Source organism: Triturus cristatus, chromosome 12, assembly GCF_964204655.1.
Source record: "Triturus cristatus chromosome 12, aTriCri1.1, whole genome shotgun sequence".
Lineage (NCBI taxonomy): Eukaryota > Metazoa > Chordata > Amphibia > Caudata > Salamandridae > Triturus > Triturus cristatus.
Genome location: NC_140595.1, coordinates 118,488,483 through 118,502,860, shown reverse-complemented (window position 1 = coordinate 118,502,860; position 14,378 = coordinate 118,488,483). Strand labels below are relative to the sequence as shown.

Below are 14,378 nucleotides of genomic sequence, written 5' to 3'. Positions count from 1 at the left end.
AACCAAATGGAGACAAATGGATTCCACAAACTGGTTAATTTAATATTCGTATGACATGAGTGTAAATCTAGTTTTTTCCTTTGTACTTTGAATCTGAAAGCAAACCATACGCTAAAACCCGGAGTAAGAAGCTATAAACGGCAGCGGCTACTAACGTGAAAAAGTACTATATATGACAATTTCTGAAAAGACCGTTGTTCCACATGAGCTTGAAGCAGAGCCTTTTACATAAATCTTAAGAGGTGGAAGACCAGATTTCCAAAACCTCCACACTCTACTGACCATCTTAGGAGTCAAGACCAAACCACCCAAAACTTTTCTTTCTTCCCACTTTGAACAAGATCAGTTGATAAAACAGCACAATTTTTACCAATAACATAACAACATATGGCAAAAAACCCAACCCCTGTCCATCTACTGTACATCATTTATGATCAAACATCTGCCTAATCTTTTATGTTTAATTTGTTATCTTTCCAACAGCCCCAAAACACTTGCCTATCCGCTAGATATTTAAGAGTTGTTCTCCAAACTTGGTCAACACCTGATCACCTACTGTAGAACACATAAGATCTGTCCCCTGGATCTTACATCAGTTTAGTTATTGTACAGCATTAAGACCTGTCCCTAAATTCAACATCACCTACCCACTTATTGCCCGTGATTCAAGGGTTCAACATTTTACAGTGCCTATGCTCATGTATGTGCAAAATTTAAGATCTATCTACGATTATGGACTATTTCCGCTCACCTGTAGTATAGCATTGAAGATCTCCAATACGGGCAGGAGTAGTGTAATTAAGGAGGTTCTATTATGCGCTTCTATTACGCCATCAAGATGCAGGCACATCAATATATGATTCTCAATTGCCAGATCCTCTGATTACACCAGATTCCCAATGACACCAGAAATTTCCCTTCTATATGGCCGAATGGGATTTCAACTGATAAAGAAGACAGACCACAATACTTATGTACAATGTTTTGGTTGTGGGCATGGACAGACCTTTGCTGTAGTGAAAGACTAAACATGAGTGTGGTGGAGGGCAGATCTATATTGCGGTGGAGTATAGATAACTGGTTGTGGGGTAAAGAATAGATCTTTATTGTGAAGTTGTAGGCTAAGATATCATAGCCAGATTATAAAGTATCAAAATATTGTGAACTCCACATCTACGCATCTTAAAGATGTACATATCATCAAGGTACATATATGTGAAGATAAGCATATCAAATTTATACTTACCTTTAAATATTTACCTTCATGACATTTTTGTAGTCGCTATTTTGCTATGATATTTCTGTTGTAGAATAGTTAAGCTCCATCTTCTGATGAGCACTTTATTGGGATGGAGGGCGGCTAGTGGCTATTGCCGTGAACAGTTCTTGGGTGTGTGTAGAACATATCTTGGTTGTGGTGAAGGACGTTTGAAAGCTGTAGTGGAGGAAAGATGAAGGGTTGTTTGGTGACATGTCGTTCAGTCTTGCTCATTGTTGTGGTAGAGCTATTTCTTGGATGGATGGCAGATAATGCTTTTGAAGAAAGGCAGATGTTTGTTATGGTGGAGGAGTGGTCTAGGGTGTGGTGAAGTGGAGGGTGGACCTTGGTTGATTTATAGTTTTGATCTTGATCATGGTAAATGCCAAATTGTGGTTGGCATAGGGCATACTCTGATGGGTGAGGTGAAGAGCAGATCGTGGTACTAATGGAGAGCAGTTGTCACTGATGTTAAAGAGAAGGTCTTGGCTAGTTGGAAGGAATATCTTAGTTCTGGAGGAGGCAGAACTATGGTTTTGTAGAGAGATGATTTTGAGTGTTGTTGTTGACGTGTTATTTGTACTAGAGCAGAGATCATGTTTGTGTGAAGAGCAAATCTTGTTTGTAATAGATGTTGCAATAAAATTTCAAAAGTGGGGTATGCATTCAAAATGCAACAAAAAGAAAAGAAAAGGCGAGCAAATACCATGAGTAACATGGCCAGCCCTGCCAAGTTTCCCAGGTCCATTTGGCATGTGCTGCTCCAGTCCAAATTTTTGCTTTGAAATCTGGAACATGTAGTCCTGCTTATTCATTATAAAACAGGACTACAACTCTCAGGCTTTAAAGAAAAAAACTTGGACTGGAGTAGCACATCACACATGGACCTGGAAAACTTGGCAGTTATGCAGGGGCACTGTCATGAACATTGACCAACCACTAGTATTTATCATTATTGGAATTGAGGGAAAAAGAAGAGGTAGGAGACAAAATCCGTAACAACCCTAATCATGTTTCTATTCTTGCCCACAGAACTAGCCCCTAAGTGTGTTCCTGCCTAACCAGTCCACATTAGTGTTGCTGCCATATAGTTAACACCCTCAACTATACCGACCTCTGCCCTAAATGAGGTGCATCTAAGAGTTCTATTAGTTTCATAAACTGTTCTCAGTAACTCATTAAAACAAGATGCTCACCTATGAAAACATTTTGATGTGCCCAAACTCCAAAATACATACAGATTTCGCAGAGTACATAAAACTCCTTAAAAGTGTCAACATATTTCGCTCCTTACTATTCGGAGATTCATCAGGACCATGGTGTTTCAATGTTTATATCGATACCTTCAAATGCTTCTACTACAGCTTAATCACCTATCTGTGTGATTCAGATAGTTCAGTTCTAAAAGAAAACAGGTGTCTTCCCCATTCTCCTGAAAATTAAAATAATGTCACGAACCATCAACTGCCTTCATACAATCACAGGCAGTCCTCTGCTGGAACATGCCAGCACAACTAAAAAACAGAAACTTTCAACTGAATTGGTAGCACATTTCAAGGCGTAAAGTAATCAACACATGCTCTACCACTTGATGGTGTTGGAAGACGTGATTGTTCACAATCAGAATATACAGCGTATCCGTCACCTAAAGGAACAGCCATTAATTTTTTCTCACTAATCTGACGTAGAAAGTTCAAATGAGAAACTTGATTTGACATCAGTAAATTAGCATAATCCAATGTGATTTGGTTTCAAATGCAATCTTGCGAATAGGAACTTGGACTCGTACTCTTAGTAATGGAAAAATACTTTGAAACCCTCTATATATTGAAGTACTGGGTTTTTCAGAACCCAGCGGTGCCAGGGAACACACCCTAAGACTTCGAGTTCTTCCTGTTTCAGACTACAGAAACACAGAGTCTTCTTGGGGAAGTCAAAGATCGTATTTATTGGCTGCAACCAGTAACAGGTATCCTAGAAGTACAACACGGTGTATATTCTCAGGAGACTGCTCAACCTTACAAAGCCAGCCTTCTCCTTTTATACAAAATATTGTGCTTTAGGCAAACATTCCTTATTTTACAGTTGACCATTCACATATTTTCACTACAAAGAAAAAGCAGAGTCATGATGACAAGCCCATATTTCAGTTTGTCCAGCCCTCAATCAATTACCCGGCGAGGCTTAGTTCTTTCATCAGATATCGACGGACCCCCAATAAAAACGGGCACCTCCTCCTCGTAAAGCAAGTCATAAAGAAAGAAACAGGGACAGGTGTGTGTAAGATTAGGCATGGTTTGTGTGTGATGAAAAGGTTTTATGATATGCCTTCCTTGATACTAATCTCATTCGGCCACTGGGAAAGGAACTGGCCGAACAGGTTTGGCTTCAGGCGGTGGAGTCAGCTTGCCCAGGTCACAGAGGAGTCAGCAAAGGTGTATGTGTCCTTCAGACTCGATTTTTGGCCTAGTCATTGGCCTATGTGAGGGCAACCACAAAATGGCTGCCGTTCAATGGAAACCGAGGGAATCAGAACGGAAACTATGATTTCAGGGTGATTTCTTCACCCGAATATGGCGTAAATGCTCATGCATAGTATCCTAATCATTTGCGGTCTGCTGATACCAAAATCGTCATGATACGACGATGTTTATAACACGGGTCCAGAATTTTCAGTACCACAGACCCTCCTTTTGCCCTTACATAGGCAATAATCTATCCTCACGTTAATCTGAGTCTAGGTCTGAGTCCAGGTCTATATTCACTAAGTTGCTGAGATGTTGCTGTAGCATCATCCTATTACTTAGCTCGTCTCTTGATACATGTTTCCTTACACACGATGTAGCACAGAGGCCACATATTGCAGGAGCACACTGTACACACAGACAGAACAGGAAAAGAAGGGCTAAGATCATCCCAATGACTATCAAAATCTTCCATCCCCAGGCGGATATCAGTTCCCAGAACCACCCCATCAATGACCAATCTCCTTCACCCACATGGATAGATTCGGAGATCTTATGCAATTTGGAAATGGCCTGGTAAACTGTCGCGGCGTTATCTGGAATGAAAACACAGCAACTTGATTGGATCACTGTACATACCCCACCTCGGTCTGCAAGTATGACGTCTAATGCGACCCTGTTCTGAAGAGTCATGAGGCGATCCGACTGGAGCTCAGCAGTCAAATTACTAAGGGCACCGGCGGTTTCATCTACCGTGGATTCAACCACCCTTGTCAATTGCCTTATGTTCCTGCTGTTAACCATAGGCCCCCAAAACGGCAGAAAACCCTTTACGAAATCTCCAAGTTCTTGTCCTGCAGTGTCTTCTTTACTGATGACACCTCTAACTATCCTTGTCTTATGGTAATCTGCCGCGGCCGTGTAGGTGGGTGGCAACAGGAACGAAACAAAACATGTGCCTGAGAAGTCAGGGGGCAACCATGTATAGGCTCTATTGTGGCAGATGAAATAGGTACCCTTAGCTGCTAAGAACGAAGGGGAAGTCTGAGACGCAAAAACATATGTTTCAGTGCAGATACTTCTCCCTAACTGAGCTCTGGGATTCTTGCCATTACCTTGCAGACATAGGTGACCCTGATGGGGTACAATCCAAATCGGGGAGGATCTCTTTGCTCGCTGGTTCTCACTCAGAGTAACTCCATATCCTGTTATGTTCCATCCAATGTATGCTAGTGTCTCATCTCTCGGGATAGTCTCATAGGAAATATCTTCCCTAATCATATCTACTATACCCTTAACTAGAGCACTATTCTTAGGATTATCTTTCACAGAACGTAGGGGGTTGGCTTCATGAGTGTATATGAATATCGTTCTATATGCCCACACAGAACCATTATGGCTGAAAGGCAGGATGAGATAAGGGATACCTTTATCAATAGTATGAGGCATAAGACCACACACCCAACAGTTAGTTGTGTTAACTACTAATTGGTGTTGGTGTAGAAGCTGAATGAATGAATTATTGACGAATTCTAATCTTCTAGCAGACTCGTGTTCAGGCAGGGGGTGAAAAGAATGCGAGGAAACAGTAGAAGGAGGTATGGGCTGTGTAGTGGGTGCAAATGTCACTTGAAAAGAGAATAAAACATATCCTATTAAAAACGTCATTACACTAAGCAACATGAAAATACATAATATCAAAAATCGTTTCTTTGTCATCATTATACACATTCTGGCTTTAAAGTTCATCTGTTTGGCAGGTCTCTCATTCTCGAAAAACTCCATCCTCTCTAATTGCTGCTCGTGGTGGTAGGGTGTTCTATGCTAAGGAATGCTTCTGTCAGTCCAGGGCAACTCCCTTAGACCGACCAGAACTGTTGACCTAACGTCTTCAGCTGCACTCCAAAGACTTGGGCAACCACGACCCTACAGCTGAACCCGGATGGCGGTTAGAAAAAAACAAAAATAAGAAAGTTTCCCGGATGAGAGAGCTGCACTTTCAAAAATAGCAAAGAAAAGGAGTTTTTATTTGTCCATAGTTCTCGGCCTCAGATTGTAGCGAGTTTTTCCAGGTACTGTCTGGTCCTGGAACAAGAGTTCAGGCTCTGTAGTGTTCAATCGAATTGACGGCTTCTTGCAAAATATTGTCACTTTCTTGCTCAGAAAGTGTTCCTTTTACACATGCGTCACTAAAAGGCAGAAAACGAGGCATAGTCTCAGTCTCAGAGTCAGCTATCCCCTCCTGGACCCACCGGTCATACGGTAGAGGCAAAGGGACCCTCTTGCAGTGTACGCCGTGGATCCAGTTCTTTTTCCCTTCCACTCGAACAGCTGATCTTGCTGAGAGAAGGACGAGATGGGGGCCAGTCCAGCGGGGCTGGTCATTGCTTGTCCCCTGGAAATTTTTGACCAGCACCCATGATCCAGGATCGATAAGATGTCCTGGAGCTTCAGAGACCTGAGGCAGAGTATTGTGAACCTGTTGGTGTAAAACACGCAATTTAGCCGTCAATTCATACAAATAATCAAGCAGTACAGGGTGTTCGATCTCACTGAATTTTGTCGGCCTTGGCACTCCCCATATGTTGGCCGGTTGGCCGAACACAATTTCATAGGGACTAAGTCCAACTCGCGAATGCACAGTCATTCTTGTTGATAGGAGTGCTAAAGGCAGAGCGTCAGGCCATTTAAGACCAGAGCTCGCTTGTATCTTTGCCAACTTCAATTTGATCATGCCATTATAGCACTCTTCTAGTCCAGCTGATTGGGGGTGATTTGCAGCGTGGAATGTTTGCTGGATACCTAGCCCCTCACATACTTTCTTCATCACTCGACCCACAAATTCACTTCCATTATCACTCCAGACCATCCTCGGCATTCCAAACCTCGGGAAGAATTCTTTGGCAAGGGCTTTAGCTGTGGATAAGGCAGTGTTGTCTTTTAAGGGATATGCTTCTACCCATCTTGAAAAGGCACAAACAACAACGAGTACGTATTTCAAATTGTTGCACCTTTCCATGTGGATGAAATCTAGCTGCAAAACCTCAAACGGATACGTTGGAAGCGCAAAATGACCAGCTGGAGTTGGGGTTCCCCTACCGGGATTGTATTTCAGACACACCATGCAATTTTTGACCACATTCTCTGCACATTTAGGAATTCCAGCATTTTGCTATACTGGAGCCAACAACTTACAAATCCCTTTCACGCTGATATGGGCCATTCCATGAGCCATTGTCACCACTGCAAGCACATACGCATCGGGTAACAACCATCGCTGATGTTCTGACAAGTCAACCCAACAACCATTTTCATCCAATTTACCCGTACTTTCTCTCCACACACTCAACTCTTTCTCTGAAGCTTCAGTTTGAAGAGACTTCACACTCTCTATCGTATCTTCACACATTCCAACATCACCAACCCATCTTGCAGGGCCTGCAACATACATTCGATTCATCACATCTTTTGCTGTTTCTTTTGCGATTTTGTCAGCAAATGCATTACCACGACCAACATCATCAGTAACCTTCTTGTGTGCACTGCATTTCACAATCGCAACTTGTAGTGGCAAAGTCAGTGACTCAAGAAGCTCATTCACCAACTGACCATGCTGAATCTTAGCTCCATGCGAAGTCAGGAACCCACGTTCTTTCCACAATCGTCCAAAACTATGGGCCACACCAAACGCATACTGGCTGTCAGTATATATGGTCACCTTCATTCCTTTCGATAACACACACGCTCTCGTAAGTGCAATCAACTCTGCTGCTTGAGCTGAATTATGTGGTATACGTGCAGCTTCAACAATCGTATGCAAAGTCGTGATAGCATATGCTGCAGTCGTATCACCATTCGGAAGCTTGAAGCATGAACCATCCACCCATAAGGTACCATCACATTTTACAAGAGGAGTATCTTTAAGATCTACTCTCCCTTTCGTTTCTTCTTCTGTCCTGAGAAAACAATCATGCTGTTCAACATCATCTGTCTCTACTGAAATCGGCAATAACGTGGCTGGATTCAACGTATTGCACCTCTTTATGTGCACATGACTCGCTAACAGTGTTAACTCGTAACCTGACAATCGAGCACTAGTTAAGTGCTGTGTCTTGGTCCTGTTTAACAATGTGTCCACTGCATGTGGAACCATCACAATCAACATATTATTCATTACTAACCCAGCAGACTGTCGAATAGAAACAGCTGCTGCCGCTGTGGCTCTCAAGCAACTCGGCAATGCTTTAGCTTCCGGATCCAAAGTCGACGAAAAATACGCGCATGGACGCTGCTTGTCTCCAAAAGACTGTGTCAGCACTGACAATGCACAACCCTCTTTCTCATGGACATACAGTGTAAAGGGCTTACTGTAGTCGGGGGTACCCAACACAGGAGCCGAACACAATGCATTACGCGATTCGGAAAAACTTTTCTGACAATCTTCAGACCATGGAACAGGATTCGGTGTATCTTTACAGGTCAAAGCTACCAAAGGTTTAGCCAGCAAAGAAAAATTTGGTATCCACTGCCTGCAGTATGATGTAATGCCCAAGAAAGCACGTACTTCTCTTTGTGTCCTTGGCACACTCAATTTTGCAATTGCCTGAATTCTTTCTGGGGTCAGTTTCCTTCCCTCCTTCGATAAGAGATGACCTAAGTAGGTCACTTCTTGTCGACAATATTGCAGTTTTGAAAGGGACACTTTGTGATGTAAATCAGACAAATGATGCAACAACGACAAGCTGGCTTCTTTACAAATCTTTTCAGTATCTGCAGCGATTAGCAAATCGTCGACGTACTGAATAAGGGTAGCGCCATCAGGTAAAACGATTGTATGAAGCTGTGTTTTTAAGGCCTGACTATATATTGATGGACTTTCACAGTAGCCTTGAGGAGCGCGTTTGAAGCGGAAGCTTCGGCCTCCTAAACTGAAGCCAAAAATATCCCTGCTCTCCTCGGCAATCGGGATGCTGAAGAAAGCATTCTTCAAGTCAATCACCGAGAACCAGGTGGCGGAAGCTGGAATCATAGTCAATAGGGCAGCGATATCAGGAACAACTGGAAACTGTGGCACAACTATTTTATTGACCTCTCTAAGATCAATCACGAACCTGTAAACAGGTGGCTGAGAAGGGTCAGTACGTTTCAAAACAGGCAGAACAGGACTATTACAAACGTTGCCTCTTGTTTCTTCAATTACATCTTTTTCAATCAAATCATAAATGATCGCTAGCAACGCCTTTTCACCTTCACTAGAGATCTTGTATTGGGGAATGCGTGGCAATTTAACATTGGCTTTCAATGTCACAACATATGGCGGTATTTGCAAAAGACCCACATCATTAGGACCGGTAGCCCAAAGAATATCAGGAAGAGACGACAATTCTGTCGGAAGTTTATCCTTCGACAAATACATTGGAGAGATCACTTTCCTACCCAGTGTAAGTTGTACTCCCGAAGGAGAACAATATAATGTCGCATACAATCTTTTCAACAAATCCAATCCTATCAAGTTTTCACCACAACCTGTCGTTAGAATAAGGGGTGCTTCCAATTCACAAGGTCCAACAGAAAGGGACATAGGACTAGAAATCGGGTTCCTAACCGGGGCGCCAGAAAAACCTACTGAAACATTCATCTCGCCAGACAAAGGTGCGCCAGGGAGTTTTGAGTGCATAATAGAACTCTTTGTAGCACCAGTATCCAACAGAAAAGGCTCTGACACACCTGATGTAATCACCTTAACATAAGGTCCACTCTGATCTACTGGAACTGAAACAACTCCCTCCCTTTGTCTATGGCTGTCCTAGCAATCATTGCCTTCCATATTCTCATCTTCTGCATAGTAGTCATCAGCATAGTACTGAGCCGTCCTACCAGACGCGTGATTTTGCTGGTCAAAACTATTCATTGAATTCTGAGGCGGAAGGGAACGCGCGTTCTGGGGTAAACTTCCACGTCCTCTACCTCTAGGAGCTTGTTGAACACCTCGACCTCTTGCGCCAGAAGCACCATTCGCACGCTGTAACAAAATAGGACAACTATACTTGAAATTACCCTCTACTTTACAATATGAACACTGATTGGGACCCACAGGAGCACGTGGTTGAGAATACTCGAACCTTTGCGAGTTTCTCTGAAACTGTTGAGGCTGCTGATAGTTACTCTGACCACCACGTGGCGGATACGCCTGTTGTAAAAGAACCTTCGTCTTCAATTCTTTAGTTTTCTTTTCTGCTCTCTCCTTCTCATCTTTATCCCTATTTTCGTAATACTGTGCAGTAGCCAATATTTGTGCTGAAGAGGAAACGGCCCAAGAACTCTCTGAATCTTTCAATTTCTTACACAGCTCGGGAAGCAAATTGTGCACAAACTTGTCAACGAACAACCGTTGACCACCTTTGGTACTCATATCTTGACCACTGTGGTCGATAAACGTTTCTTCAAACCTAGTGAAGAAATCAGACACTGTTTCATCTTTCTTCTGCTTACACGCAGACAATTTATCCCAATTCACACGCATCGCAGGCATTAAAGTCTTCATGTAAGTAATGATCCTAGCAGGAAGTTCTGCTACCAAAGGCTCAGGCTTGGCACCACCAACTTGTCTATCATTTGCAGTACTAATATTAGCCCATGAGTCACCTAACTCCTGCGCATGATCTGTATGGCGAATCAGTCCCCACAAAGGCTGTGGAACAACATTCCCAAACAACATGTCTATGTCGGCTAAATTCATAATGCATGAGTCTGCAGTCTGTGATAATTCCTTATAATATCCTACAGGGTTTTTACGGGGGTCAGGCAAAGTCTGCTTAAGGGCTAAAACTTCAGCTCGCTTCCAAGGAACATGTACCTAAACACGCTGAAAATGAGCTGGAGCAGCAACAATGTGATTAACGGCATCAGCCGCAACGGCTTCCTTCCATACTGGAGGGACATCTCTCATTGGGTATTGTCGCACATTTTTCTTAACGGAGGAGTCAGGCTCAAACAGTGACTGGGAAAGATCTTTATTCCTAAAGGACAACAACGTCGAAACTGCTTTCTCAACATCGGACCCCACAATCGTGCCCTTTGAAAACTCAAACCGTACACGACACAACTCAGGCGGATTTGTTTCTAACTCATTATCCTCTAATTCCTCACAAAGGAAAGCACACACTTTCTCAAAAACGTATCTTTGTTTTGGTGCTTCCCATTGACGGAAGACATCCATAACAGACTCTACATCATACTTAAAAGGGAAGGTAACCCATTTACGCGCCATATGGTCAAACGCTTCTCTCTCTCTCGAGAATCAGGCAGTTGATTACGCGACTGCTTACGTTCCGAATTAGGGGTCACCCCAGCTGACCCGAAAAGAGGAAATATAATGCTAGCAACAGTATCAGTTATTCTCTGTCGGATAGAAGGAGAAGTTGACCAAAGAACAGGAGGAAAAACAGAGGGAGGCAAGGCAGATGTAGATGCAGACGCAGAGGCAGTATCAGGAGGAACACCAGAAGAGGCAGTCGATGTAGTAGACAAAGTCGTAGGGAGTACAGACAAAACAGGTAGCAAAGTCGGCGGCCCTTGAGGGGGCTGCGCCATAGGAGTAGGAGCCAACTGAAGAGGAGCTGGCGGTTGTGGAAGAACCTGAGGCACAATATTTGGGGGTTGCACAACTAAATGTTGCGGAGGTGCTGTAGAACTCTGCGCATAAGGGGGTGGCGAACTCAACAAGTGTGACATTAAAGGATCTTTCTCAATATCTTTTGCTGCATCTTGCTGAAGAAGCGGCAAAACTGGATAACATTTATCGATCACCATTTCACGTTGCCTGTGCAACTGCTCACTCATCTGCTCTTCTTCATTATCTTTAAACTGCATAGCAGCTTGCATTATCGACATACCCTTTTCTCTCTTATTTCTCTTTGCTAATTTAATTTCCTTCTGTTTGGATTCCTTACGCCATAGGCGGAAAGAGTCAAACATCGCCGGCCGGGCTTTCTTCTTAAAAAGTTTAACCTCCAGATTATCCAGAATCTCTGTGTCAAAACTACCATATTGGGGCCATTTTAACGCACCATCTTTCCTCGTGTATCTGATCCATACTTCATTATATGTGATAGGGCCTACGCCATGTTTCACATATAGTTCATAGGTTGGAGTTCCAATCGGAGGAACCGGACACGAGTCCTCCAATCGGGAATCCCTATTACAACCAAGACAAAACAAATTTCCAAGTCTGCTAAGACCAGGCATCTTCGCTCTCTAGTCTAGCTTCAAACTTCAAAGGATTATCGAATACGATAGTCTCGTGAATACACGAGTCCCTCGGCTTTGGTACTTGCAAGTTCCAAATCAAAGATCCCAAGGGGATACCAAACTAAGAACCAAACTAAGGACTGGGAGGCGCTCCACTTATACTTAACTAAGATATCGATGACGTCACCAGAAGACTCGTCTATCGTTTTGCTCTACCAATCATCAAGGGTCCAAAACAGGGCGATAGTCAGGGCAGCAGTCCTTTGTAGCCGTCGGGAAGCGGGGAACCTCGCAGCAAAGACTTTCGGACCACGTCGACATGCAGGGGTCGATGAAGTGGCGGCCTTCCTCCAGAATTTTCACACGAAGCTCCTCACGAACCTCTGGCTTGGACCGGTACCGCTGAAATCGCCCAACGTGGGCGCCAACTGAAGTACTGGGTTATTCAGAACCCAGTGGTGCCAGGGAACACACCCTAAGACTTCGAGTTCTTCCTGTTTCAGACTACAGAAACACAGAGTCTTCTTGGTGAAGTCAAAGATCGTATTTATTGGCTGCAACCAGTAACAGGTATCCTAGAAGTACAACACGGTGTATATTCTCAGGAGACTGCTCAACCTTACAAAGCCAGCCTTCTCCTTTTATACAAAATATTGTGCTTTAGGCAAACATTCCTTATTTTACAGTTGACCATTCACATATTTTCACTACAAAGAAAAAGCAGAGTCATGATGACAAGCCCATATTTCAGTTTGTCCAGCCCTCAATCAATTACCCCAAACAAATGATGGACGGAATGCTGACAATGCAGACATTCTCCCCCAGTCAAGAGATCTGGGTTAAATCCATCTTTCTTTTGCCTACTACACCACCCCAGTTTAGACATGGCCATATGCAAATCAGTCTTGACCCTGTGCCTCATGGGAACAGTCCAGCCCAAACTGCCAAGCCATGTCTTCCCTGGACCGGAATCAAGCATCCTAGGACCGGTTTCTGGCTATCAGCCGTCATCAGCCAGGATAGCTTGACTCCAGTGGCGTAGTGAGCACGGGTCCCACGTCTGGGAATACCCATCCCACTTAGGGCGAAAAGCGTTACAACAAACAAATGATGGACGGAATGCTGACAATGCAGACATTCTCCCCCAGTCAAGAGATCTGGGTTAAATCCATCGTTCTTTTGCCCACTACACCACCCCAGTTTAGACATGGCCATATGCAAATCAGTCTTGACCCTGTGCCTCATGGGAACAGTCCAGCCCGAACACCCAAGCTATGTCTTCCCTGGACCGGAATCAAGCATCCTAGGACCGGTTTCTGGCTATCAGCCGTCATCAGCCAGGAAAGCTTGACTCCAGTGGCATAGTGAGCACGGGTCCCACGTCTGGGAATACCCATCCCACTTAGGGCGAAAAGCGTTACAACAAACAAATGATGGACGGAATGCTGACAATGCAGACATTCTCCCCCAGTCAAGAGATCTGGGTTAAATCCATCGTTCTTTTGCCCACTACACCACCCCAGTTTAGACATGGCCATATGCAAATCAGTCTTGACCCTGTGCCTCAAGGGAACAGTCCAGCCCGAACTGCCAAGCCATGTCTTCCCTGGACCGGAATCAAGCATCCTAGGACCGGTTTCTGGCTATCAGCCGTCATCAGCCAGAATAGCTTGACTCCAGTGGCGTAGTGAGCACGGGTCCCACGTCTGGGAATACCCATCCCACTTAGGGCGAAAAGCGTTACAACAAACAAATGATGGACGGAATGCTGACAATGCAGACATTCTCCCCCAGTCAAGAGATCTGGGTTAAATCCATCGTTCTTTTGCCCACTACACCACCTCACTTTAGACATGGCCATATGCAAATCAGTCTTGACCCTGTGCCTCATGGGAACAGTCCAGCCCGAACTGCCAAGCCATGTCTTCCCTGGACCGGAATCAAGCATCCTAGGACCGGTTTCTGGCTATCAGCCGTCATCAGCCAGGATAGCTTGACTCCAGTGGCGTAGTGAGCACGGGTCCCATGTCTGGGAATACCCATCCCACTTAGGGCGAAAAGCGTTACAACAAACAAATGATGGACGGAATGCTGACAATGCAGACATTCTCCCCCAGTCAAGAGATCTGGGTTGAATCCATCGTTCTTTTGCCCACTACACCACCCCAGTTTAGACATGGCAATATGCAAATCAGTCTTGACCCTGTGCCTCATGGGAACAGTCCAGCCCGAACTGCCAAGCCATGTCTTCCCTGGACTGGAATCAAGCATCCTAGGACCGGTTTCTGGCTATCAGCCGTCATCAGCCAGGATAGCTTGACTCCAGTGGCGTAGTGAGCACGGGTCCCACGTCTGGGAATACCCATCCCACTTAGGGCGAAAAGCGTTACAACAAACAAATGATG

The 14,378-nt window shown here is 44.2% G+C and overlaps 1 pseudogene; it reads right to left on the bottom strand.

The window, feature by feature from the left end:
- Nucleotides 1-9,529: 9,529 nt before the first annotated feature.
- Nucleotides 9,530-11,970, bottom strand: LOC146772813 (uncharacterized; annotated as a pseudogene).
- Nucleotides 11,971-14,378: the final 2,408 nt, after the last annotated feature.